This window comes from Trachypithecus francoisi, unplaced genomic scaffold, assembly GCF_009764315.1.
Source record: "Trachypithecus francoisi isolate TF-2019V2 unplaced genomic scaffold, Tfra_2.0 Lachesis_group1, whole genome shotgun sequence".
In the NCBI taxonomy this organism is placed as follows: Eukaryota; Metazoa; Chordata; class Mammalia; order Primates; family Cercopithecidae; genus Trachypithecus; species Trachypithecus francoisi.
This window is the reverse complement of record NW_022681454.1, coordinates 128,576,371-128,588,302: the sequence shown is the minus strand read 5'-3', so window position 1 is coordinate 128,588,302 and position 11,932 is coordinate 128,576,371. Positions and strand designations below refer to the sequence as shown.

The 11,932-nt window shown below is 35.4% G+C and overlaps 1 long non-coding RNA gene across 1 annotated transcript; it reads right to left on the bottom strand.

The window, feature by feature from the left end:
• Nucleotides 1-230: 230 nt before the first annotated feature.
• On the bottom strand, nucleotides 231-4,309 carry LOC117084802. Its single transcript, XR_004437674.1, has 3 exons — nucleotides 4,211-4,309; nucleotides 3,114-3,186; nucleotides 231-2,004 (listed from the first exon to the last, which is right to left on the bottom strand). It is a non-coding gene; the product is annotated as an uncharacterized LOC117084802 (long non-coding RNA).
• Nucleotides 4,310-11,932: the final 7,623 nt, after the last annotated feature.

Sequence of the window (11,932 nt, the reverse complement as noted above, 5' to 3'; positions counted from 1 at the left end):
AAAGGTCATTGCAAAGTATTTCTTTTTTCTTTTTAAATAGGACCTTCCCATTTTCACTTAAAAAACAGTTTTGAATAAATTTATACATTTCCTTCTTCAAATATGATTTAAATTAAAAGTGTCTCTATTTTCTCCAGATGGAGTTTCAATGATCATAAACATTTACATTAGGAGAGAATATAGTACCTCTTACCTAGCTTAAGTTGAAAAGGAATGAAACTGTAAAATAAATTTACCAAAATAACTAAAGATTTATTTATCTTCCTTAGGTGTCAATTAGTTTACCTTTAAAAAGTGTTCAGTGGTACAAATTTTAAAAATCCATGTAACTGACAATAATCAAATGTGATTTTTCTCCAATTTATTATTTTCTGCCAGGGGAAATATAATGCAATAATCATGTTTTAAATATATATCTTTTAAAATGATTCTGTTGTGATACATATGATTGTTATTCATATTTTTACTATTATTGAATGCCTGTATTGACCTTTCCAATTTGATAGTGCAGTAGGAAATAAACTTTTTTTTTTTCAATATTGGAAATTGGAAATTACCTAGTAATTTATTTGTACTAGAGACCACTAATTGTCTGTATAATGCAGTCTTTCATTTTGTTTAGTAGTAGAATCCTAAGCACATACGACCACAAGCAAGAGATTACCTTCTATAGTCTTACCAGTGATTAATTTTGATGAAGTATAATATGAATTATATTATGAGCATAAATTTAAGTTAATCTCCATAAAAACAAAGCTGATTGTTTTTCATCTCTTCTTACACATTTCCCCTGGCTGGAATGCAGAAGTATTGCTGAACTTAGCCATGAGGATGAAACACTAAGATAGGATTAAGAAGAGAAACAAAATGAAAATCACCTGGGACCCAGGGTGAACTCATGGATAAAAATAGCCCCACCAACTCTCTTAATTGTTGGAGAGAAATATAAGACTACAATAAGGGTCACTCCTTATACTCATCATTTTTGAGTTAGCAATGCTGACAAGTGTGTCAAACTGTATATTTTTCTCAACAAGACATTGAGGAGCACGCTTCTTTTATTCTCCAAAAGGAACAAAAAATGCTTTAGCGTCTAATTTTCAGCCTGCAAGGGCTCTCATAGTGTGGTTTTCAAAGACTTACATGTTTTATTTCCTTACCTCACTGCACCATTATGAATTTGTCTTCCGTGCTAATATCATGATAGCATCTAATGGTTCCAAGAGTGAATATTATCACTAGTATATCAACCTTTGTATTTCCCATATTACATAACCAAATTCCAAGTATGATCAACTGAGATTTTTCTAAAATTTTCCACCTCTCAATTCTGTCTACTAATTTGAAATAAATGAGCAAAATACATGTGCAACATGATAATTCTTCAAACTTGGCTCTTATGCCAAGCAGTATTGATGACTGAGGCATTAACAAAAGCAATAAAATTGTTTTGAAAAACAAAAACGAAGTGAAAAATGTGCTCAGTTTATCTTACACAATATTGTTTTCCATATTGAAAATGGCTAGATAACCTTAGAAAAAAATGGCATATACATTGTTTACCTAAAAGTTATAGTAATCTGGGAAGAAGCTTGAAGTGATCTATCCTGTCATACAGTTGTCATTAACTAGAACATTAATTATTCTTAAAAGGATGCATACAATTTTTCCAAGGGATGTGCATCTGCAGACAGTTTTAAGGGACTATTGTCAAGAACTGTGAAGGATCTAAGCTTACACGTTAGCCTGCTTCAGTTTTATCGATGTTGGCAGAAGGCTTGTAACTCTTTGGTCAGAGACAGAAAGACTTCCATTATTTACAGCACAGCACAGAGTTGCACGAGCTTCACGTTTGCTCTGGTTCCTATTTTTCCTCAAGTTTATCGGAGATGATGCCAAGAAGTTCAACTTGATGCTACACACAGTTTGTGTCACAGATGAAGAACTCCAAGTAAAGGCAACATAAATCTTTAATAAATGAACAGTAAGCATACCTGCCTGATGCTTTCTGTGGAAGAAAACACTATCTTCGTTTTACTTGAAAATAAGCACATCTGTTCTCTCATCCATAAATAAACAATATCCTGATCTCCCAGGGCTATCCACTATATAAAGATCTTTAAAAAGGAAAACCTGTAGTAAATGTGAAGCCAGTGCCTCTCTATTTGTAAGATGCACAGAAATACATGAGACCAATTGAAAATTGCCTCTCAACAAATACGCTTCCAGATTTTTAGCTTGCTCTATTCTAAACATGAAAGTTCTCAGAAAGTACGTATCCTCAAGATTCATGTCATTTCTTTTTTCCCAAGTTGCTTTATCACAATCACCTTATTTTTCACATTATCAAATAAAGCACTTCCCTGAACTATCCAAAATTTTCCATGGTGTTATAGTTTCTGAGGTACTAGGAAGAAACTCACAGGTGAAGCATATTTATAAATTGTTTACAAAATAATATTGAACACATATTTTCTCCTTTTCCCTGTCACTAGTAACTTTTTCTGTGCTTGATTAATTCATATCACATATTTAATAGGCAAACTTATTTAGAATATACTGAGAGGCGAAGCCAGCTTGACTTCCTAGGAGGAGCAGGGACTTGGATAACTTTTTTGTCTAGCAAGAGGATTGTAAAACACAACAATCAGCGCTCTGTAGCTAGCAAGAGGATTGTAAAATGCACCAACTGGCACTCTGTAAAACACACCAATCAGCAGGATCTTAAAAGTAGCCACTTGCAGGAAGGATTGAAAAAAAGGGCACTCTGATAGGACAAAAACAGAACATGAGCGGGGCCAATAAGGGAATAAAAGCTGGCCACCCAAGTCAGCAGCAGCAACCTGCTCAGGTCCCCTTCCATGCCGTGGAAGCTGTGTCCTTTTGCTCTCACAACAAACGTTGCTATTGCTCACTCTTTGGCTCCATGCGATCTTTAAGATCTGTAACACTCACGGCGAAGGTCTGTGGCTCCATTCTTGAAGTCAGCGAGACCACACACCCACCGGCAGGAACCAACTCCAGACACAATACCACATGATAGTCTCTGTTCTTAAGCATTGATATGTATAGGTTATTTATTCCTCATAAGAACACTGAAAGATAATTGCTACTTAGTGGGTCCTTCTTAAGATGAATAAGTTAGGGACAGATACTCGTGATTTTGCTCAAGACTTTACAGCTTGTCTGTGGCAGAAAAGAGATGAGAATTAAATTAGCTAGCGACCATTTCTTGGAATTTAAACACATCGTTATGCACCTCTTAGTATATGTAATTAATGACATGCAGTTCACATAATTATGTTATTTAAATTAGATTGGACAGAAATAAAAAAACAGTATGGTTGATACTTGAACATGAGCTTAAGCTGTGTGCATTCCCTTATATAGAGATATTTTTAATTAAAAAATCAGCATCTGCATTGAAATGTAGATCAAAATACAGTATTCACAGGATGAAAAACCCGCAGATATGGAGGACTGACTTTTTGTATACTCTGGTTCCACAGGGTTACTTGAATATGTGCTGATTTTGGTATTCTCTGGGGTCCTGGAACCAATCTCTTGAGGATATCAAGGGACCACTGTTTTTTTTATTTAAAATGACAAGAGTAGAAAATATATGTAGATATATCCTGAGGAACATATTTTAGGTATATGCTTTTCTATTTTAATTCCTCTTTAAAAAAAAAATACACGTCTTAGAACTTACCATGTATCAATACAAAAATGTGGCCATTATTTATGTAGGAAAAGTTGATGTACTCCTCCAGAGGGTAGGAAATGAGATTGCAGTGCACATGCGATAAGATAATTCCTCTCAGAGAGGAGAATAAGGTCTTAATCAGAGGATTTCTGCCACTCACAGTGAAGGATGTTTCACCACGTCTTCCTGAAACATTTGCAAATAGTCAAGAACAAATGACTGTGGTGATAGAGATGTATTTATTACTGCCACCTTGTTCCCACTTCACCATTGCATATTTATACACAGGACACTTAGTTAGTCTTTTAAGTTTAGATTTTACTGAGAAATGAGGACCCTGTCTGGACTTCATTAGGAGAATTACGAGTGGCCAGAGATACTAAATTTTCAGCTGGATGCCAGACCTTGAAAGAACTCTGCATTTTTCTTTTTGAGAGGAGAAGTTGGCGTGTTTTATAATGGGAGGAATATTAAAGCAGATACTTTGGCATCAGAAGGATTGACCTTGACAGAGATTGGTGAGATGATAACATTATTTCCTTCTTTGGACCATATGGAAATGCTGCATTTTGCAGGTAGGATGAGACCATTTCACTTGTGCATGAAATGTAGGTAGAAGTTATATTTGCCACTTTTAGACTGAGCTATAAGATACCTCATGCGATGCTTCTCATACTCCTCTTTATACTAAATGCAGAGGATTCAGTGAAAACCCTTAAGGAATTTCAGAAAGTTAATCCTCTACTGAACTGTGACATGAATGAGAAGAAAAAACAAATTGTGTTAAGTCACTGATACTTGCAGTTTGATTCAGAAACTAGTATTAGTTACTCTAATACAGTGAGATCCTAGTGATGATTCTGCAATGACTACTTTTACAGTGAAAGTGACCACAATAGCATGCATGGATAAATATAAGGTGATAAACATTAGGATTGCTTACGTATATTTTGGGTTCTTCATACACATGGTAGGATATAGCTCACTGCCCTGCTGAATTCACTTATAGCATGTGATTTCCTTTTGCTTATTGAAATGTTAGTAGACTAAAGTGTCTGTTTCCTTCTAGAGGCAAAATTTCAGAGTGTGCCTCACAACATTCTTTTTTCTTTGACTACAGTGACTTTCAATGTTCTGGAGTGGCTGCTTTGTCCCCTAGATCCTGGTATAAAGGTGACAGTGACCTATGAGTAGAGTCATAAGCAACACCATGGACATGTGAAATGAGTAACTTATGAACGAATTGATTTAGTCTCCTGACATTTCGAAATTGTTTTGTTATCTTTCAGCTTAGTTTTTCTGATGTAATTCAATTGCCTAAGGAAACAGTATCTGCTGTGATGTGTTGCCATCTCTTACTGCCCAGTGGTTGTCAAAGCCAAAAGTTCTAGGCATGGCAGTATTCTGAGAGTTGAGAGCCAATATATTTTCTTGGCAGTGCTCATGCTCATGGTGCACTTGAAGCAGTGTTGATGCTGCCATAGGAACACCGCAAGCCAACTTCGTTTCTTCCATGGTCACACTGTTTATGTATTCAATTACAGACCTCAGGTGTGTCTGACATGAAATAAACATATGCAGGCATCATGAGGGTAATCAACTGATTGCTTCAGAGTGACTGTTCTTTGTAGGTCTTGAGAATACTAACTGGGAAAAACAGGCTTTTAACTTTAATAATTTCAGCACGTTAATATAAAGGGAAGTTCCACATATAGGTCTGGATCAAGTTTTTCTGTGAAGTAATTGCCAATTAGAAAAGTTTCCTAAACAATTAAACCTAGCAAAAAAATTGTTCAAAGATTCCATTCACTTATTACACAAAACAGAGTATATTTTATGAGTGCTACCTTCTACTTTGGCCCTTAGATAAAAGGTATCTTCACCTTTCTTTTGTAGTGTTTCACCTAAATATTTGGGCATATATCTATAACCCATCATTCCCTTTTGGAAACAAAGAATAATAACAAAAGTAATATAATCTAAACCTGCTTTAAAGTCCAAATGTAGCTTATGTTATGTGTTCCTGTAATTATTTGTCATCTGTGGCTCAAATCCCTTTTACTAAAATACTTTGCACTTCACCATAAACAAACTTGTGCAAACACAGAAGCTATGTAAAACTCCCCAAATCAAGTGACTAAGTGACAAATAAACCTGAATGTGCATAATAAATAGATTATAATAATGCTGAAAATTCTATATTTTAGGTTCTTTATGATCTAGAGTTCTTCACATGTATTTAATAAACCGTTCTGAGTGCTATATTTCTTGCTAATAAAACCAAATAACAATGTTCAGGGTAAATTTTAATGAATTAATGCTTATAATGCAAACTATGCTTTCATCCATTTTATTCAGAAGGATATGATTAATTATATAAATATTTTTATATGAATTCCCAGAGTAAAAACTATTTTTATTTGCTTAAATGACAACATAATTTATTAAATGAATAAACACATGGATTCATGTTCTCCATCACAATTTCAGGCATGTTTTTGTGACTTCTACCTTCTTCACCATGAATTCCTTCTAACCAACCATCATATCTAAAATAAATTATCAGCAAACATAAATAATGTGGTATTCCAGAGCTACCTCACATGAGCTAGATGATGGCAGGCACAATTAATAATAAACAGACTCTACCTTTAAATTCTATAAAGCCACAGTATTTAAATTATAACTATGCTAGAGAGCAGTAACCTATTTTCCTGTTAATTATATCCCATAAAAGCAATATACCTTCACTAATTAATTATACTTGAAGTAACAACTATGGCTTCATTAAATGAACCATTCCTAATAATGAAACCTTAACATAATTGGACTCTTCTGTCTAGAGGCAGTAACAATTATTGTCATTGGAAAGGATTTCAAACATGGCTACACTTTGCAAAGCTGATTCATGACTGACATTGAACCTGAGATTTCCTAGAGCAGTAGCTCTCAAAACCTTTCTGTGAAGGGCCAACTATTATGTATTTTAGAATGTACGAGCTGTGTGATCTCTGTCACAAGTACCAATATTTGCCGTTGTAGTGCGTAAGTAGCCGTAGACAATAAGTAAAATAAAAGGATGTCATTTTATTCTAATAAAACTTTGTTTACCAAAATGAATCAGTGGCCTGATTAGCTCTGTGGTTTGTAGTTTGACGACCTCTTATACAGAGTCAAATTATTGAACTCGTCTCTACTATGCTTCTAGATTTTCTAGTATAGTATTCTAGGTTTCTATCTTTCTCATCTATCCATCTTAATGGTTAAGTTTTACAAAATTTTATCATATATAATATTATTCAAATTATATTAATCTGCATTTAACACGTTTCTCTATTTTTTTTTTTTTTATTATACTTTAAGTTCTAGGGTACATGTGCATAACGTTTATATCATGTATAACTCCCCAATGCAATCCCTCCCTCCTCCCCCCTCCCCATGATAGGCCCCAGTGTGTGATGTTCCCCTTCCAGAGTCCAAGTGATCTCATTGTTCAGTTCCCACCTATGAGTGAGAACATGCGGTGTTTGGTTTTCTCTTCTTGTGATAGTTTGCTAAGAATGATGGTTTCCAGCTGCATCCATGTCCCTACAAAGGACGCAAACTCATCCTTTTTGATGGCTGCATAGTATTCCATGGTGTATATGTGCCACATTTTCTTAATCCAGTCTGTCACAGATGGACATTTGGGTTGATTCCAAGTCTTTGCTATTGTGAATAGTGCCGCAATAAACATACGTGTGCATGTGTCTTTGTAGTAGAGTAATTTATAATCCTTTGGGTATATACCCAGTAGTGGGATGGCTGGGTCATATGGTACATCTAGTTCTAGATCCTTGAGGAATCGCCATACTGTTTTCCATAATGGTTGAACTAGTTTACAATCCCACCAACAGTGTAAAAGTGTTCCTATTTCTCCACATCCTCTCCAACATCTATTGTTTCCTGACTTCTTAATGATTGCCATTCTAACTGGTGTGAGATGGTATCTCATTGTGGTTTTGATTTGCATTTCTCTGATGGCGAGTGATGACGAGCATTTTTTCATGTGTCTGTTGGCTGTATGGATGTCTTCTTTTGAGAAATGTCTGTTCATATCCTTTCCCCACTTTTTGATGGGGTTGTTTGTTTTTTTCTTGTATATTTGTTTGAGTTCTTTGTAGATTCTGGATATTAGCCCTTTGTCAGATGAGTAGGTTGCAAAAATTTTCTCCCATTCTGTAGGTTGCCTGTTCACTCTGATGGTAGTTTCTTTTGCTGTGCAAAAGCTCTTTAGTTTAATGAGATCCCATTTGTCAATTTTGGCTTTTGCTGCCGTTGCTTTTGGTGTTTTAGACATGAAGTCCTTTCCCATGCCTATGTCCTGAATGGTACTACCTAGATTTTCTTCTAGGGTTTTTATGGTATTAGGTCTAACATTTAAGTCTCTAATCCATCTTGAATTAATTTTCAGTAGACCAGTGGAACAGAACAGAGTCCTCAGAAATAATACCACACATCTACAGCCATCTGATCTTTGACAAACCTGACAAAAACAAGAAATGGGGAAAGGATTCCCTATTTAATAAATGGTGCTGGGAAAATTGGCTAGCCACAAGTAGAAAGCTGAAACTGGATCCTTTCCTTACCCCTAACACGTTTCTCTATTTTGTAATTTAGCATTTTTGAGCCATTAAAGTTTAAATTAAAGTAGAGATGTAGACATTATGTAAAGACATATTACTTTGTTGTATATGTTCATAAAACACAATAATGGCCACATTGAAACTACACAATACGATCCACCAAAAGCAAGTAAGGCAGAGATTGTGTACATAAATAACCAAGTACAAGTTCCATCCTTTAAGTGAACCCCTACAACATTATTATTCCTGTATAGTGGAAATTCCAGAAGTAGACAGCACATACATTTTACAGCTCCTTATCTGTTATATGGATACCTTTTTTTTTTTTATCAAGTATGCCTTCTTCTTTTTGATCTTCTTCCTCTTCCTCTTCCTCTTCCTCTTCCTCTTCCTCTTCCTCTTCTTCTTCTTCTTCTTCTTCTTCTTCTCTTCTTCTTCTTCTTTCTTCTTCTTCTTCTTCCTTCTTCTTCTTCTTCTCTTCTTCTTCTTCTTCTTCTTCTTCTTCTTCTTCTTCTTCTTCTTCTTCTTCTTCTTCTTCTTCTTCTTCTTCTTCTTCCATTTTGAGACAGAATCTCACTCTATTGCCCCGGCTGGAGTGCAGTGACACAATCTTGGCTCACTGCAAACTCTGCCTCCTGAGTTCAGGCCATTCTCCTGTCTCAGCCTCTTAATTTAGCTGGGACTACAGACACCCACCACACCCAACTAACATTTTTGTATTTTTAGTAGAGACGGGATTTCACGGTGTTAGCCAGGATGCTCTCCATCTCCTGACTTGGTAATCTTCCTACCTTGGCCTCCCAAGATGCTGGGATTACAGATGTGAGCCACTGCGCCGGGTCCACATGCCTTCTTTTATTCATGGTTTCCTATATATAATATTATATTTATATAATTGAGAATTCCTTGTTCTGTGTTTTCTTTTTCATTTTCTTTCATCCCAGTCAATCATTTTCAGTCAAAATTAATATATATTGATGGGAAAGAAATACAGAGCAATCTAAGAAGCATTGTGAAAAAATGGCGCGAACATATGCATCAAAAAGTAATATTGCAATTTTATTCAGTATCCCATCCAAACTTTTCTCCTGCAGGACTTTCATGGTCGCTATTGTCAAATCTTCTCCCTTCTGCGTAACTTTCATTTATCTTCTCTATTATTGCTATTGTCACATAAATGTGCTTTTATATATCACATTAGAAAAACAGTAATTCTCAGTCGGGTGCGGTGTCTCACGACTATAATCCCAGCACTTCGGGAGGCCGAGGCAGGCGGATCACAAGGTTAGGAGATCGAGACCATCCTGGCTAACACGGTGAAACTCCGTCTCTACTAAAAATACAAAAAATTAGCCGGGCGTGGTGCGGGCCCCTGTAGTCCCAGCTACTCTGGAGGCTGAGGCAGGAGAATGGCGGGAACCCGGGAGGCGGAGCTTGCAGTAAGCAGAGATTTCGCCACTGCACTCCAGCCTGGGCTACAGAGAAAGAAAGGAAGAAAGGAAGAAAAGGAAGGAAGAAAAGAAAGGAAGGAAGGAAAAATAGTAATTTTCTCAGTCTACATATATCACAAATATAGAACTACTTATATTTTCTTCTTTAGAGCAAACTTTCTCAAAAGTATTCAGAAAGAACAATGTGTAAAACAAGCAGCAAGAGAGGACATCTGTGTTAGACTGAATAATGGCCTCAAGAGATGTCAGGTCTTAATCCCTAGTACCTGTAAATGTAATCTTTTATGGCAAAGAGACTTGCAAATGTCATTAAGTGAAGAATTTTGTGATGGAATATTACCATGAATTATCTTGGTGGTCTCTAAATGCCATATGTCCTTATAAGCGTGATGGAAAGGGAGATTTGACACAGAATCTAGGTTGTGTGATCATGGAAGTGGAGAAATATTTGAAAATTATACGCTACTGCCTTTGAAGATAGAAGAAGGGGCCAATGAGCCAAGAAATGTAGTTCTAGAAGCTGTGTTTCTGGAATAATTTCCAGAATTACTCTCCCTGAGTTCTCTGGAAAAAATAGAATGCTGATCACACCTTGGTTTTAGACTATTGATGCTGATTATGAATTTCTGGACTTCAGAAGTGTAAGAGAAAATGTCTGTGTTGCTTTAAGCTACCCATTTTGTGGCAATTTGTTACAGTAGCATAGGAAAATAACAGAGAATCTCTTCTTGTTCCCAGCTTTAAAAGCAGGTCTTCTAACATTTCCACGTTATTATGACATAAGATATTGTTTATAGGATTTCAAAAGAGACACTTTATCAACTTAATGAGTGCCTTTTAAATCCTAGTTTAATAAAAGCATATATATATATAGTAAATTAATGATGAATTTTATCAAATACTTATTTGTATCAATATCTGTTAGGATACAGATCTTATGTATCTGCATCTGCTGAAATGATGTGATTTTTCTCATTTACTTTGTGAGTGTGATGAATAATATTCTTTTTAATTGAATCTCAATTATAGAGAATTGAATTAATCATTATTTTGATTAATGACATACTTTCATCTTATGCCTATTCATGGTCATCTTTTATACGTAGGTAATTAAATAATAACTTTTACAGTGTTGGAAGCAACCAGCATATAGCACCCTGCATAAAAGCTAAAACCTGAACAATGACCACATTTAGCCATATAGTTTCTCACTCCCATCTCATCCTCTATAATTACCAGTGTTTGAACCACAACCTCTTTCTTCTCTAAACCACTAGTTGAAATCTAAAGTCAGCACTCCAACCTCCCATTTATTGATTTCTGCTAGGCTTCTTGAAGTCTCACCTTGTGCATATATATCTTTGATACCAGCCACACTTAAAGGGCATTTGTATCCAGATATTCAGGCTCTCTCTGTGTGGTTACCTCCTTCTTGGAAATTTGTCTCATAAGCCCCATATACATTGAATACTCTGAACTCTAATCTCTGTCACCTCTGTCACCTCAACACAGTAAAACTTCACTTTCTGTGTATGCTTTCTTTCTTCATATTATATTTGAGAAATGTTATTAGAGGAAAAACATCTGAGTGAATGTAATTTATAGTCTATAATTATTTCTTTTTAATAATAATCCCTCTCAAGCTCTGTATAGATTGATTGTTCTGCAGTGTCTTCCAACAGTTGTCTAACATATTTTGCCCAGTTTTTATAGCCAACTTCAGGGTGTGAGTTTGTGCTACTTTATCATGGCCTGAACCTGAAATTATCTGATATATATTGAAAGGAATGGTTATTATAGTTCATGTTGCATTTCTTGTGTTTCCAATGAGTTTTTCGATTTTCTATTTCTCCACAATTCTGGAATTAAGAATCCATTTGTTTCATTCTAATATAGTTTCTTATTCATAATGCTAAAGGGAGTGTTGTTTTAATGACCATCAACAACTTCTACATGGGCACCATTCATATTTCCCAAAGTCTCAGTAGCATTTCAAATTGTTGACAACTTCTTCCTCTTCAAAATATTATTCATTATAGATTTCTTTAAAAATATACCAAACTTTCTTTTCTTCTTCCCACCTCAGCTATTTATTTCCAACTCAATTTCAACACATTTTTTTTTCCAGCTCATTTGGCATTAATTTATAT